This window comes from Hyla sarda, chromosome 3 (genome assembly GCF_029499605.1).
Source record: "Hyla sarda isolate aHylSar1 chromosome 3, aHylSar1.hap1, whole genome shotgun sequence".
NCBI classification, from domain to species: domain Eukaryota; kingdom Metazoa; phylum Chordata; class Amphibia; order Anura; family Hylidae; genus Hyla; species Hyla sarda.
Genome location: NC_079191.1, coordinates 99899736 through 99917083, shown reverse-complemented (window position 1 = coordinate 99917083; position 17348 = coordinate 99899736). Strand labels below are relative to the sequence as shown.

General features: G+C 41.9%; 1 long non-coding RNA gene across 1 annotated transcript; it reads left to right on the top strand.

Annotated features, from left to right (window-relative positions):
- The first annotated feature begins 12937 nt into the window (after positions 1–12937).
- Positions 12938–15933, top strand: LOC130360603 (uncharacterized). Its single transcript, XR_008890724.1, has 3 exons — positions 12938–12995; positions 15161–15218; positions 15589–15933. It is a non-coding gene; the product is annotated as an uncharacterized LOC130360603 (long non-coding RNA).
- Positions 15934–17348: the final 1415 nt, after the last annotated feature.

Below are 17348 nucleotides of genomic sequence, written 5' to 3'. Positions count from 1 at the left end.
AGTCCTCATATCCTGACCTCCTATCCCGACCTCCTATCCCGACCTCCTATCCTGTCCTCCTATCCCATCCCCCTATCTCGACCTCCTATGCCGACCTCCAATCCCGACCTCCTATCCTGACCTCCTATCCCTTCCTCTTATCCCGTCCTCCTATCCCGTCCTCCTATCTCGACCTCCTATCTCGACCTCCTATCCCGACCTCCTATCCCAACCTCATATTCCGTCCTCATATCCCGTGCTCATATCCCGTCCTCATATCCCTTCCTCATATCCCGTCTTCCGATCTCAACCTCCTATTTCAACCTCTTATCCCGACCTCCTACTCCTATCCTGACCTCATATCCTGTCCTCATATCCCGACCCGTAACATGTGTACCAGGTATTGAAATATCTCCAGCCGTACGGAAGTTATGTGGGAACACACACACATACACACACATACATACACACACACATTGAGTTTTATATATATATATATATATATATATATCAATGAAGAAAATCTGCAGCACTACCTATCCAATACAGCAACGGGTGCCAGCGCCCCAGACCCGATCAAAGTCCATGTAATATAAATGTAGAAAAAGCGCAGCACTCCTCAATAACGTGAAAAAAGTGGTGATTTATTGGCTCACATAGCAGCAACGTTTCTGTCCTACCATAGGACCATTTTCAAGCTTAGTGACACAACTCAAGTAGGGGGTATATATACCCAAACATATGTGTGTAATCAACATCATAATCAATATAAACAATTATCAAAATAAAGTGCATAAGTGCAAAAAATGCATTGCATTACAAGCAGTGTAAACAGTATCAAAAGTGTACAATCATATTATATAAAGTGCATTACATAAAATGTGCGGTAGATTAAAAACATGCTTGAAAATCTCATAATACATATAATTGTCTATTAATAACTGCAGCTGATAACAATATTAAATAATGTATAGTAGTAAGTGGAGATACCTGTGAGATGCTCCTAAGCATAACAGTATGGCGCCCGCAGCATGGGACGCCGTTCTCGGCATCTACTATTGCGAGCGACCGAGTTCCGGTCAGGTGAACATGTCACATGACTAACAGCAATCACGTGATGCTGTAGTCATGGAACCCACAGACGCCTGAACTTGCGCCCGTGAGAAGCATATGGATCAGATGGAGAATGGTCTAGAGTGTGAACAGCGCCTGAGGGATGGCACACAATCAATCCCAATGTACAAAGTAATAAGATATTGCACAGAATAGGAGAAATGAAATGAAATGAAATAGAAAAATAAATTCAAATAAAAACATACTGATAAACAAAATGCATATAAAAAATAACAAAATAAAAAAATTAAAAATTAAATTAAAAATTAAATTAAAATTGAATAAAAATTAATATAAATTGATAAATAAATCAAAAGATACTGGTACACTAAACCAATATAATTTTTTATTATTAATCTTCTCTCCCTTGGGCTAGGGAAGGAGGATAAAGGCCATCTACTAAAGACCCTCCCTGGTTTGTAGGGCGACCCCGGATGTGTCCAGAAACCGGGTCACCACCCGAGGATGCCAAAGGTTCATCCAACGAACACGAGGTTCTGTTTGGAATCCCCGGTTCGCTGGAGTTCCCACTACAGCCAAATTTGGGAGTGTGCTAATATTTAAATAGCACCATAGACTCATGCATATATAATAATATTTAGGCCAACCTCCAGATGTCAAAATGGTGAAAGTAAATGATAGATTAAAATAAAAAAATAACATAATAAATAATGATTATATAAAGTATAAAAATAATTAAAAAAAATAATGAAAAAACTAATTACAAAGATAAACAAGGAAGGAAAAGGAATTATATTGATAGTTGAAACCAATAGAGCATGTAGTTAGTATATCTGGATTTATTGAGTGCCCACTCAGGGTTCTTTTTCTCACTGTTGACCATGTCACCATTTATATATACATCAATATACTTATAAAAACATGAAAATGTTAAATAAAAAATATATGAGCAGTCGCACAGGTGTCTTCCACTTTGAGGTTCTGTAAACTGAAAAAAATAAAGAAAAAAGGAAAAAAAGAAAAAAAGAAGAAAAAAGGAAAATTAGTAAAAATCAATAATAGCAATACATAACAATAATCATATCCATAATCATAATAATGCAGGTCTAAATTGTGTCAAAGGAGTCCTAGCTGAAGTTGTATAAAATTATCAACAGATGTAATTGTTGAAGATTGTCAAGAGGTATGAATAGAGTAAAGGAAATATGTTCTCCACTCATATTATATTATATTAAAGTCGACATTAAGACCAGTAGGACGGAGTGTATTCCACTGATGAATCAACCAGAATTCCCTCTGTTTTAACCTTGCCAACCTATCACCACCCCTGTTGGGCTTAGGGACAGATTCTAGTGCCATAAATTTTAAATCCTTGTCAGTGTGTCCTACTTCAGTGTAATGCTTTGAAACAGGAAGATCCATCCTGTGCTTACGGATGCTGTATCTATGGTTGTTGATGCGCACCTTGAGACTGCACGTGGTTTAACCCACATAAAGCAGTCCACATGGGCACACCAACACATAGACCACCCAACCGGAGTCACACATCAGGAACTGTCTCAACCGGTATTTTTTCTGTGTTGTGGGATGGGTAAACTCATTGCCCTTCAACATTGAGGGACAGTTGATACACGTGAGGCAAGGAAAGGATCCTTTTCTTTGGGATCCTAGGAAAGTTTGATGACTGACTTTCTGTGAAGGAACCTCTGTTTTTACTAGTTTGTCTCTTAGATTATATGATCGTCTGTACGACATCAGAGGGTTCGCTCTGAACTCACTGATATTTTTAAAACTATCTCGCATAATAGGCCAATGTTTATTCAAAATATTAGAAATATGGTTACTATGTGCAGAATAAGTAGAAATGAAAGGAATCCTATTATGTTTGGCTCTAGTCTTGGGTTTCAAAATAGATTCTCTATCTAGCGCTAGTACCTCCTCTTTATGTGCATTAATTATATCATTAGGATAACCCCTTTGTTGGAAATTTCTAGACATAACATTTAGTGTCTCCATTAAGTTGGAACTGTCATCCACGATCCTCCTTGCTCTCAGCATCTGGCTGTAGGGCAAGGAGTTAACCATTTTACGCGGATGACAGCTCCGGAAATGGAGCAAAGTATTTTTATCTGTAGGTTTGGAGTATAGTGTAGTGTTTAGATGTTGTCCCATTTTGCAAACCATCACATCAAGAAAGCTCACTTCCTGTTTGGAATAAATCATAGTAAATTTGATGTTGTCCTCCATATTGTTTAATAACTCATGAAAAGTGTGTAGCTCTTCCTCGGAACCACTCCACAGGAGGAAGACGTCGTCAATGTAACGCCACCACCCCAGACAATGTCTGAAGTGGTGGCACACATAGATGACGTCTTCCTCCAATGAACCAACATATAGATTTGCATACATTGGTGCAACATTCATCCCCATAGCGGTCCCAACTAACTGTAAATAATATATGTCATCAAAGATAAAATAATTGTTGGTCAAGATTAATTTTAATAAATCTAACATAAAATGTTGGGCCGCTATGGGGAAGTCTGTTGTCGCCAATTTCTTTTGAACTGCAGCAATCCCTTTATTGTGATCAATAGATGTATAGATGTAACTACATGCTCTATTGGTTTCAACTATCAATATAATTCCTTTTCCTTCTTTGTTTATCTTTGTATTTAGTTTTTTCATTATATTTTTTTACTTTATATAATCATTATTTGTTATGTTATTTTTTTATTTTAATCTATCATTTACTTTCACCATTTTGACATCTGGAGGTTGGCCTAAATATTATTATATATGCATGAGTCTATGGTGCTATTTAAATATTAGCACACTCCCAAATTTGGCTGTAGTGGGAACTCCAGCGAACCGGGGATTCCAAACAGAACCTCGTGTTCGTTGGATGAACCTTTGGCATCCTCGGGTGGTGACCCGGTTTCTGGACACATCCGGGGTCGCCCTACAAACCAGGGAGGGTCTTTAGTAGATGGCCTTTATCCTCCTTCCCTAGCCCAAGGGAGAGAAGATTAATAATAAAAAATTATATTGGTTTAGTATACCAGTATCTTTTGATTTATTTATCAATTTATATTAATTTTTATTCAATTTTTATTTAATTTTTAATTTTGTTTTTTATTTTTTATTTTTTTATTTTATTTTATTATTTTTTATATGCATTTTGTTTATCAGTATGTTTTTATTTGAATTTATTTTTCTATTTCATTTGATTTCATTTCTCCTATTCTGTGCAATATCTTATTACTTTGTACATTGGGATTGATTGTGTGCCATCCCTCGGGCGCTGTTCACACTCTAGACCATTCTCCATCTGATCCATATGCTTCTCACGGGCGCAAGTTCAGGCGTCTGTGGGTTCCATGACTACAGCATCACGTGATTGCTGTTAGTCATGTAACATGTTCACCTGACCGGAACTCGGTCGCTCGCAATAGTAGACGCCGAGAACGGCGTCCCATGCTGCGGGCGCCATACTGTTATGCTTAGGAGCATCTCACAGGTATCTCCACTTACTACTATACATTATTTAATATTGTTATCAGCTGCAGTTATTAATAGACAATTATATGTATTATGAGATTTTCAAGCATGTTTTTAATCTACCGCACATTTTATGTAATGCACTTTATACAATATGATTGTACACTTTTGATACTGTTTACACTGCTTGTAATGCAATGCATTTTTTGCACTTATGCACTTTATTTTGATAATTGTTTATATTGATTATGATGTTGATTACACACATATGTTTGGGTATATATACCCCCTACTTGAGTTGTGTCACTAAGCTTGAAAATGGTCCTATGGTAGGACAGAAACGTTGCTGCTATGTGAGCCAATAAACCACCACTTTTTTCACGTTATTGAGGAGTGCTGCGCTTTTTCTACATTTATATATATATATATATATATATATATATAGAGAGAGAGAGAGAGAGAGAGAGAGAGAGAGAGAGAGAGAGAGAGAGAGATTTCTGGTGTTTTAAGTTCTGCAATATGTCAGGAGGTAGCACTACATGAATGGTAGCATAGCCTCTACATTATTCATTGCAGCATTGGATACTTCTACGCCCCATTATCTCCTACTTTGGAGACAGTGCTTAATCTTCAGTGTCTTAGAAAGGAAAGTTCACTTGACAATCATTTAAAATAAACTTATTTGCTCTTTGTCAGGTCCAGCCTGTGGACAGGGGGAGCCACCGGCATGTCCCTGTGTGGTGTCGCCATAATAGAGCTGTCAGGAGGTGACTACGAGGGTCATAACATGTACAGGTTTGCATGACAGGCCTGAATTCCATATGTGTCATCTAGGCACTTCTTCGTTATTGTATGCCGAGCGTCTTCATGTTGTGCATCAAGGAGGTCAATGGTGGCAGGTGTGCGTCACAGCAGTGTGACCTTTCACATCATTACCCACATACATTGTGAAACATATTTAAGCATGTCACATGGCTGATGTGTTATATTTTTTTATATCCATGACCTTTTTATGTGACATTTACCTCACAATGACTTAAAGGGATACTCCAGTGGAAAACAAATCTTAATCCTTCCAGTACTTATGAGCTGCTGTATACTACAGAGGAAGTTGTGTTTATTGTTGTTGTTGTTCTTTCCAGTCTCACCACAAGTGCTCTCTGCTGACACCTCTGCCCATGCCGGGAACTGTCCGGAGTTGAAACAAATCCTCATAGCAAACCTCTCCTGCCCTGGACAGTTCTTGACATGGACAGAGGTATAGGCAGAGAGCACTGTGGTCAGACTGGAAAGAAATTCAAAAAGAAAAGAACTTCCTGGAAACATACAGCAGCTGCTAAGTATTGGAAGGATTTTTAAATAGAAGCAATTTACAAATCTGTTTAACTTGCTGGCACCAGTTGATAAAATAATTTTTTTCCACTGGAGGATCCCTTTAAGTGTTGTCAGGGTTGCTATTTCACCTAATGCAGGCTCATGACGGCTCTGGCAGGATGTGTTGTATGGCCTTTTCCATAGCTTGTGTCTTGTCTGGAGTATGGTGTCAGGCCTGAATATTGGGGTCTGGTCAGGAGTCTGGAGGCGCCATCTATCTGTCCTTACTGCGAGATCCTCTTAGCGAGGATAATATTCAAGCAATATTTGAAAAAACTGTATATTCTGGGAAACCATGCTTGTGATACGCCCCTCCAAGGGCCTGTACACACTTTGGAATTTTCCTTAAGAACGTAAGGAATTGGATTGAACATGTTCAATCTTCTGGCGGAAACCGCCAAAGAAGTCCCATTGGTTTGCTGCGAGCTACCATCCGGTGAACCTCTAAGGTGGCTGCCTGACATCACTGCAGGATTTAGATTTCCCATTGGCAAATATTGCTGTTGGTTTTTAAATCTCCTGTTGCCCAACATCACCATGGGACTCTTCTGGCATACGCTATCACCATGATCATAAGCTGGGATCCTGAGGCTGCCCAGTACGCAATGATGGTGGTAATGCATGCTGAGGGCTGCTGTCAGGGACCGACCAGGGGATAGGGAGAGTGAGCCTTAAACTGACCCTAAAACATCTCTCCCTGCCTAGTTTCCCATCCACCCTAAATGGTGGATCGACAACTGGGCACCGATCCCTCCCTGAGCTAAAGTGCTGGGGCCTAATAAAAACAAATACTAACAAATAGTCAGTCACAAACCAGAAACAAAACAGAAACATAGAACTCTATAGTATAAGTTCAGAGGACACAGATCAGTGAGCAGCACAGAGGACACTATCAGCAGACATGAACAGAGGACACTATGGATCAGTGGACATGAACAGAGGACTCAGTGGTCGTGAACAGAGGACACTATAGATCCGTGGTCGTGAACAGAGGACACTATAGATCAGTAGTCATGTACAGAACTTCAAAGATCTGAATGGAAATAATAAACATATAGAGTTCAAAACACCAGACAGGAAAACAAATGAGTCTGAACATACTCCAGAAACAAAACAGGAATAAGCTGAATCCCCTAGAAAAACCTCCGGTAGACACAGGAATGAGTCCCCACGGACAGGTAAACGGGATCTATCGTTAAACAGGAATGTTTGCATTCCCTATGTAAACCTAAAGTAGATATAGCTCAGAGAATGAAGAGGATGGCACTTCGCAGTGTGGATACAGTGTGGTTTATTCACTTACGAATATCAGCAGGTGTGAGGATACAGAGAGGAGCAGACAAATGGAACAACGTCCGTTTCGCAGCAGCACGCCGCTTCTACTGGTTCCTACACAAGTACACCTCAAGCAACACCTCTAAATACCAGGAAGCTACGAGGAGGGGGAGGTTAATTAACCCTTGAGGGTGCATCCTGTGTAAACTCCAGTGACATCACAATAATATACCGTATTTATCGGCGTACAACACGCACTTTTTAGGCTAAAATTTTTAGCCTAAAGTCTGTGTGCGTGTTATACGCCGATACACCCCCAGGAAAGGCAGGAGGAGAGAGGCCGTCGCTGCCCGCTTCTCTCCCCCTGCCTTTCCTGGGGTCTAGAGCGCTGCTGTCGGCCCTTCTCACCCCCTGGCTATTGGCGCCGCTGCCCGTTCTGTTCCCCTGACTATCGGTGCCGGCACCGATAGCCAGGGGGAGAGAAGCGGTGCCGACAGCCAGGGGGAGAGAAGGGGCAGCGGCACCCATTGCCGGCGCCGCTGACCCGTTGCCTCCCCCCATCCCCGGCGTCGTTGCTATGCGCTGAACGGCGCGGCGCATGACGTCAGTGCGCCGCGCCGTGCATAGCAACGACACAGGGGGCGCACGCCGGAGGCCTGCAGCAGCGCGGACCCGACTCAGGTAATTATGCCACCGGGGATGGGGGGAGGCAACGGGGCAGCAGCGCCGGCAATGGGTGCCGCTGCCCCTTCTCTTCCCCTGGCTGTCGGCGCCGCTTCTCTCCCCCTGGCTATCGGCGCCGGCACCGATAGTCAGGGGGACAGAACGGGCAGCAGCGTTGATAGCCAGGGGGTGAGAAGGGCCGACAGCAGCGCTCTAGACCCCAGGAAAGGCAGGGGGAGAGAAGCGGGCAGCGACGGCCTCTCTCCCCCTGCCTTTCCTGGGGGTATATCGGGGTATACACGCGCACACACGCACCCTCATTTTACCATGGATATTTGGGTAAAAAACTTTTTTTACCCAAATATCCTTGGTAAAATGAGGGTGCGTGTTATAGGCCGGTGCGTGGTATACCCCGATAAATACGGTATATCTTTACATATAATCATTATCACGTGATACCACAGAAAAGAAAGAGAATTACATCTACACATATCTAAGCATAATAGGTACAAAAAAAACAAAGACTTATATACACCTAATACAATAATATCAAAAATATACGAAACTGAGCAGCAATATGATCTTTATCATTAAACACACTTAGGTCTTTTCTTTCATTCATTCCTAATGGACCAAGAGCCTGGGTTTTAATTATCAAGTTAGTTTCTTGTTTTAATAGAGCAGCATTCATCTCTCCAGTCTAAATACGGACCAAACCTGCAAATCTCATATGGGATGTGTCACCGCTGTGACACTCCCGCATATGTTGAACCAGATGTGGAGAGCCTTTGCCGGTTGTGATCGATCTAACATGTTCAGCAAATCGAATGTATAGAGGTCTGATAGTCTTACCGATATAAGACCCATCACAGGTACATTTTACTACATACACCACTGATTTAGTACGGCATGTGATAAACGGTTTTATCAAGCAGAGTTCAGCTCCCAGCCTCACTTGCTGTCCTCTAAGTAACTGTTCACACCACTTACAACTACCACATCGGTGGTTCCCGTGCGATTTTAAACTGCTAAGCCAACATCTCTCTGTTTGTTCAGTTGTATCTGATCTGCCTTTTACCAGGAGATCTCTATCTGTTTTTTTTTAAGTTACTATAGGTTTTTCCTTACAGATATCCCTAAGCAGCTCATCCTGGGCTAAAATATGCCAATTATTAAAGATAGCATTCCGTACTACCTTCTCCATAGGGCTGAATGAAAATGAAAATACAAAGCGTTTTTTCTTAGCTTGTTTGTTTTCGCACAGGGGGTTTCGATCTTCAGTCTTAGTTTGTTTCTTTTTGGGTTGTAACAAGGAATTCCAACTAAGTAAATAGACTCTGCGGTAGGCTTGTTGTATCAATTCCTCTGGATTGTTACATTCCCGTAACCTATCCATTAATAACAATGCCTGGGAATAAAAAATAAAGTAAATTACAATCAATTCTCTGCAACCTAACAAACTGTCCACATGGGAGGGAACATTTAACATAGAAGGGTTGGTAACTGTGATAGCTCAGCAGGGAATTGACAGCAGTAGGTTTTCGGTAGCCTCTAACTTCCAATTCACCAGAGCTTGCATCTAACTCAACATCCAAGAAATTAAGAGAATTTCCCCCAAAAACACTGGTAAAATTTCATGTTATTTTCACTTTCGTTCAAATATGTGACAAATTGGTTAAAAAATTTATCTGACCCATTCCATATGACGATCACATCATCAATGTATCTAGGATAAATCTTGACGTGATCGTTGCTATGTGAGAATACCTTATGTTCTTCAAAATCAGCCAAAAATAAATTAGCGAATGTGGGTGCGACGGGCGTACCCATCGCTGTCCCTGCCCTCTGCGCATACCACTTTCTATCAAACTGGAAGGCGTTACAATTTAATACCACCTTAAGCAAATTACAGATGAAATCCTGGAATTGGTGGCTCATACCAACGGCAAAATACAATTGATTCCGGATCGCCTTCACACCTGTATCCTGAGGGATGCGGGTGTTCAGGCTCTCCATGTCAATGCTTGCCAGAGAATAAGAGGAATGCCACACAAAGCCATTAAGTGCCCTCAGGAGATCGCCCGTGTCCAGAATGTATGAAGGTACGCTCTGGGGTAAGGGACGTAACAACCAATCCAAATATTTGGACACTGATTCGGTGACCGACCCCTGCCCACCACAATGGGGCGGCCAGGGGGGCGGTCCACTGATTTATGGATTTTTGGAAGCCAGTACCAGTATGGTTTCAATGGATATGTGGGTAACAATTTCTCAGCAAATCGCTTGGATATATGTCCCTGTTCAACCCCTCTTCTTAAAATCGTTCTCAGTTTATTACTTAAATCACCTGTAGGATCTGAACGTAAGGGTTGATAAGTTTTGGCATCATCAAGTTGGCGATAAGCCTCCTCCAGGTAATATTCTAGGGGCAATAACACATTATCACCCCCCTTGTCGGCTGGCTTTATTACAATATCTCCCTGGGAGCGTAGCCACTTTAAGGCTTTACATTCATCATCCGTTAGCTTCGGCCGATATATCGGGTAGATCAAGGCCTTAACATCTCGGATCACCGCTTCCAAGAAAACATCCAGGGCACAGCCAGCCGGCAAGAGGGGATTAAAACTGGACTTATTCCCTCCGCTGAAGATACTGTCACACGTATCCTCATCTAAGGTATGTTCAAAATTACCTCCTGACAGTTTACATAAGGTGGTAAGAATCAATCTGTCCAGATCAGAAAAGTTTTTACTAAGGCTGAAACCACAAGGGCTAACGGATACTGGTGTTTTCCCACAAAGTACAGTAGTGGCATCTGTCTGACCCTTAACTGCGAAAAAGCCACTTAAATTGATTTTCCTAATGGCTCTATGAAGATCTATCTGGAAGGTGACTGGATCAAATTTGCTCACTAAGCAGTAATTTAAACCTTTAGCTAAAAGTAATAAGCATTCAGGACTAAGTGTGGTATTGGTAAGGTTAAGGACATGTTACTCACAGTTGTGGTGTTGTTCTGGGAATGGAGACCTTTTTCCTCCAGGTCACCTGTTTCCATTTTACACCTCCCTTTTTGCATTTTTCGGGTGCGTCCCCGACGTATTCTGCGCCTAAAGGGACAGTATTGCCACCTTCAGGCATGCGACTGGATGGATGGTATATGGTCGGGACATTGTTCAAATCATCTCAGTCTCCGACACCACTGGAGTCGGAGCCTGAATCAGTAGTCCAATATTCTGGTTTTCTCGTAGCTGGTCTGGTATGTCGGTTCCTCTTTGGTCTTCTTACTTGCCAATAAAAGATCTTGCCGGTATCATAGTCCACTTTATCTCTCAAGAATTTGTCCTTTTTTCTTTCTTTTAATTCCGATTGCATGGGTATAAGTCTTTTTTCCAGACGCTTGAGAGTGGAAACCTCCAGTAGACATGAAGTCCCCATGAACAGATAAGAGGGATGCCTAGATACACAGGATATATTTATAGAACACTGTTCACACTGAACACAAGACAGGAATAATAATCCCTCTGAACTCCTCCAGTAGACAAGGAGTCCCCATGGAGCAGTAACAGGGATCTAACATAGGACACTGTTCACACTGGAAATACAAACTGGACACTCCACTATATGAGTAGCCATTAATAATAAATCCAAATAGACTACTGGCCAGCGGCACACTCCACCGTGTGGTCAGCATGCTGGCCCAGTAGGAAAACAGAAATATAAAACACAGAACTTCATATAAACGTATACAAGAGAAAACACAGTGTGAACAGACACAGCACAGAACAGACACAGCAGAAAGGATATACAAATCCTAAAACGGACTAAACAAACACAGCTTAAAATCCACTAAGAGCATGCCACCTAACATGGCTAAAACCAGAAAATACAAAGTACATGCTAAAACAGAGAAAGTAGATTAAAAGCTCAAATAAGAAGTGTTTCACCCAAAGCCTTCATTAGCAGCATAGCTAGTATGTTAGCAGCTAGACATCAAGAAGTCCATCAGTAAATTAAGTATCAAAGCAATGAAGCTAGTCAGTGCTGAACTTAAGTAGACACACTCTAAAGCCTATTGGACATATCCTTTGGATAGGGGATAAGATGTCTGGGCAAAGTACCCCTTTAAAGGTGAATCTCCAACTGGAGTCATTATATTCAGTTTTTAGTACAATAGTATTATTTATTTGAAAGACTGAAAGTGAGCCAGTTCATCCATTTTCAATAGATTCTTCAATAAACAGTGTCTTCCATTTGTATAGTACATACCCCTTCACTGCAAATGAGGCTTGACACTCTTAAAGCTAAGGATCAATTGTTGTATCAACTGTTGCAGAATAAAAAGCTGTTTTCCCATACATGAAAGTGTGAAGCGTTTACAGGACCCATCCAAGCTGACCAGAGTCCACACCGCTTGGATATCTCGTATCAGCTCCTTCCTGTAACATTAAGCTCCCTGGTCTTACTTACTGGCATCACCCATAGCTATCGAAATACAGCAATTAATCACCAAAAATGAAAGCGAGTGCATAGCACGTTATTAGACACAACAGCTGTGTTCACATACATATCGGAGGCAGCAGCATACTTGGAACATTTTACGTACATTACATTAGCAATTTCCAAATCAGACCATCAACTACAGCAAATGGATCCTGAGCAAGCCGATGACAGAACACACATAAATCTCCCTTCTCTTTTCTACCTCAGCATGTTTACAGACAGAATAATACACTGCTGCTTTATGAGCCCTGGCCATGTTGTCCCTAGAATTATTTACATTTATTTTGCATATAGAAATGAATTCATTAGATAAGAATATTGTATGCTATTGTATGGCACAAGTTGTGTGCAAAAATATTGTGCTATATTATTGAGCAATTATTGAGGCACTCCATGTGCTCCAATTTATCAAAATCTGTGCAGAGGCAAAGTTGCCCAGTTGCCCATAGCAACCAATCAGCTTTCTTCTTACTTTCTTAACAAGGCTTATGCAAAATGAAAGCAGCGATCTGATTGGTTGCTATGGGCAACTGGGCAACTTTGCCTCTGCACAGGTTTTGATAAATCTCTCCCAAAATGCTTCCATAGGGCAATGTATTCTCCCCTAAAAGCATGCAGTGCTGTAGAGGAAGGTGAGTTTTTTGTTGTTGTTCTTCCCAGTGCTCTCTGCTGACACCTTTGTCCGTGTCAGGAACTGTGCAGAGTAGGAACAAATCCTCATAGCAAACCTCTCCTGCTCTGGACAATTCCTGACATGGACAGAGGTGCCACTAGAGAGCACTGTGGTCAGACTGGAAAGAAATTCAAAAAGAAAAGAACTTCCTGTGAAGCATACAGCAACTGATAAGTATTGGAAGAATTAAGATTTTTAAAAAGAAGTAATTTACAAATCTGTTTAACATGCTGCCACCAGTTGATTAAAAAATGTTTTTCCACTGGAGTACCCCTTTAAGTGTTGTCAGGTTGCTATTTCACTTTATGACAGCTTATGACAGCTCTGGCAGGATGTGTTGTATAGCTGGTGTCTGGTCTGGAGTATGGGGTCAGGCCTGAATATTGGGGTCTGGTCTGGAGTCTCCATTTATCTGTCCTAACTTAAAGAACCTCACAGTGAGAATAATATTCAGACAATATTTGAAAAAACTGTATATTCTGGGAAACCATGCCTGTGATACGCCACTTCAAGGGCCTGTACACACTATGGAATTTTCGTTAAGAACATAAGGTATTGTATTAAACAACAAGTCCCTAGACCCTTGTTATTATCCAAGCTACTTAATATGGCCATGTGCTTGGGGCCTATGGCAAAGTAAAAGAATTGTCTTGGTACTACTTTGTAGTCTTTAGCACCCTTAGGAATGGTGGGTCTGAGTCTGGTGTTAAAGGGGTATTCCAGAATTACAATTGTTTTTATTTGACTATGTTACAGGGGCTGTAAAGTTTGTGTAGTTCTGTACCTGTGTGTGACGGTGGTCTCGGAATTCTTCTGTGATTTTTGTCCCATGTTTATTTTTAACAGCATACAAAATTACTGTTGTCTCAGGTTTTCCCAGGTTGCAGTATGGCCCGAGACATTACATCACTAGTCAGGTGTTCAGAGGGAGCCTGTCCTTGCTTTAATGGGTGGAGCGCTGGGTTAGGGGGAGATCATTCTGCAAGGAATTGTAGTTTTGCAACAGCCTTATGCACCCTGGATAGAAAACATTGGTCTATTGCATGGAAGGGAGCACAGGTGTGTTTCAATGGGTGGGGTGGCTGATGTATGGGAGGGAGAAAAGTGACCTCACACTTAAAAACATGGAATCATGGGACTTGTAGTTGAAGGGAGGGAACTCCAATAGCCAATTCACAAGAAGATAGCCTCAGCATTATGGTAATTTCACAACATTTAGCCCCAGGACAAGACCAGATCTTTCCTAAGCCATTCCATTACTGTCTGGCAGGTGAGTACTAAAATCACCTTATGGTGGATAACCCCTTTAAGAAAAAGGCTCTCAAGCTAAAAGGATGAATGAAACAAAACTGAATATGTCTGAATGTAAAATAAAATAACGGACCATTAACATCCATAATTAGCCCTTAAAACATTCGCTTATTTCTGTCAATGGCCCTGATTTACTAAGAGTGGAGTGTAGTTTTCTTTGTGTTTTTTTTCCCGATAGGTATTTAGTTACCATTGTTTTTCCCTACATTTTGCACTTCTCTAGTTTTTTTTTTTTTTTACACCTGCTCTGTTCTGTGGGGTTTTCCTCAGCTCAAACCCACCACATTTTCTGTGGAAACCTTAGTAAATATATTGGGATTTCTCAAAAATGTCCGGGACACACCCTCTTTGTTGGTGGCCATGTCCCCTTTTCCTGGCGACCACACCCCTTTTTCGAGTTTTTCTAGTAAAATGGAGAGTTGGTCGGGTTTTTCAATTCTGGCGCACAACCAGACAAAACAGGTCAGGTTTACAATAGTAATTCAGTTATTTTTTGAGCATGCTCAGTAGCAATAACGGATGTAAAAGGTTACATCCGTCACCATAGACTTATTTATGACAGAAAAAAAATTCTGCATGCCCGGTATTTTTCTCTGTTATAAATAACGTACATGAAGTATACAGTAACTGATCAAAACTGGGTACAGCAGAGATGTGTTACCTTCATTTCCGTTTCTCAAATTCTGTTACGGAATTGAATAACGGAAGTGAAGAACGCTGATGCGAACCCAAACTAACACTGCTGTTATCGATGACTTTTTTAACATAAATTACAAATTCCGTTCTTAAAATGTCAATTTGTCTTATTTTCAGCAAAGTCAACAGTCTCCAGCAATACCCAGATTATTCCGTGCTTCAATCCATGTCGCAAGTAAAGCTTGTCCTTAATTGCAATGACTTTAGCACTAAGTGATATTTGGTATGAAATTGCATAATACCAATGTAATCTTTTATCCATCTGGTACAAGTCCAGCAGAGAAAAAAGGCAAATAAGCCTCAAACTGTTGGTGCAAATCAGTGTTTCCCAACCAGGGTGCCTCCAGCTGTTACAAAACTCCTACTCCCAGCGAGCCTGGACAGCCTTTTAGCTGTCCGGGCATGCTGGGAGTGGTAGTTTTGCAACAGCTGGAGGCACAAAGGTCTATACTTGGCCTGTTGCTGGACAGACTAGTTATTTGCGATCTGGAAATGTTTCACTTTGATGTATAAAGAAATAATTCAAATGACTCTGTTTTTTCAAGCCAGGACGTTTCTTGAATACAACTCATTGAGTGGATAAGGCATGCAGGCTGCGAGGATGGAACCACATGCTCTGGCAAAATGTGACTAGCAAAAATAGGACAATATTAAGATTCCTGGCCAGAGAGCAAAGGGAGTTCACAAGATTCCTGCGAAAAATACAGATGACTCTGAAGAACCATTACTGCAGCGTTGTCTATCCTAGAACCCTATACATTTAAAGGACAAGTATCATGAAAAACAACGTATCCTCTATCCGAAGGATAGGGGATAAGTTTTAGATCGCATGGGGTCCGAGCTCTGGGGCTCTCCATGATCTCCTGTTTAGAGCCCCGGCTCTCCTATACAGCGACTCGTCACGACCCCCGCCGGAAGCAGTGGCCCCCTCTATATAGTTCTATGGGAGAGATGAAGATGGCTGAACGGCTCTCCCATAGAGCTATATGGAGGGGGCGTGGTGGCAGCCACTTCGGGTGGGGGTCATGACATGCCAATGTATAGGAGACCAAGGCTCTAAACAGGAGATTGCGGGGGGGCTCCAGAATCAGAAACTTATCCCCTATCCAGAGGAAACTTATCCCCATCCGAACTTATTCCCTATAGAAGGATCTCTGAGCTGTCTTCAGATAAATTATTAATCTGGAAATATTCTTTATCTGCTTATGCCTTCCGTTATTTTGTGTTGCTGCTGTTGTTGCTTTTGTTTGTTTGTTTTTTGCTCTTTTTTATTCTTATGGTTAATATTCATGTTGGAGCACAGTATTTTTTAATACAGAGCTCCAAATCTCTTGCATACAGTAAAATGATAAAATTCTAGCTGCCTGCAGTCAATCGAGAGAGCTTAGGAGCTTACGGCAGATATTTTATACATTGAACTCAATAATAACACAGTGTGCACTAAGCTTTTATGATCTTTCTGCGAGTGAGGAATGTTTTATCCTATCACATCTTCATCACGGTTATTGCATAAGGTTCCTTTTTGATCAGATCCAATCATTCTAGGATCCGACAGATACAGATACTTATGCTAATTGGAATATGTAAATAATATTTGTCCACACTTCTAGAATATCTGGTAAACGTTAGAATTTACAGCGGAAAGGCTAATGGGGGAAATGCTGCGAGGGCATTATGTGACTGTAATATCGACGGATTTTACCATATAAAATATGGCCAAGGGTATGGAGGTTGCATGCGGGCTTGTGCACGTAGGCTATGTTCACACGGCTGAATTTCTCCAACTCTGCTCAAATTCTATTCTGCAAAGGATGTTGTTGATTTTTTGCAGTTTTGAGGATTATGAGTGAAAATAAGGTGGAATTTCTGTGGGCTCAACACACTGTTACGCCGAGCGCTCCGGGTCCCCGCTCCTCCCCGGAGCGCTCGCTTCACTCTCCCCGCTGCAGCGCTCCGGTCACATCCTCTGACCCGGGGCGCTGCGATTCCGCTGCCAGCCGGGATGCGATTCGCGATGCGGGTAGCGCCCGCTCGCGATGCGCACCCCGGCTCCCGTACCTGACTCGCTCTCCGTCTGTTCTGTCCCGGCGCGCGCGGCCCCGCTCCCTAGGGCGCGCGCGCGCCGGGTCTCTGCGATTTAAAGGGCCACTGCGCCGCTGATTGGCGCAGTGGTTCCAATTAGTGTGTTCACCTGTGCACCTCCCTATATCACCTCACTTCCCCTGCACTCCCTTGCCGGATCTTGTTGCCATTGTGCCAGTGAAAGCGTTCCTTGTGTGTTCCTAGCCTGTGTTCCAGACCTTCT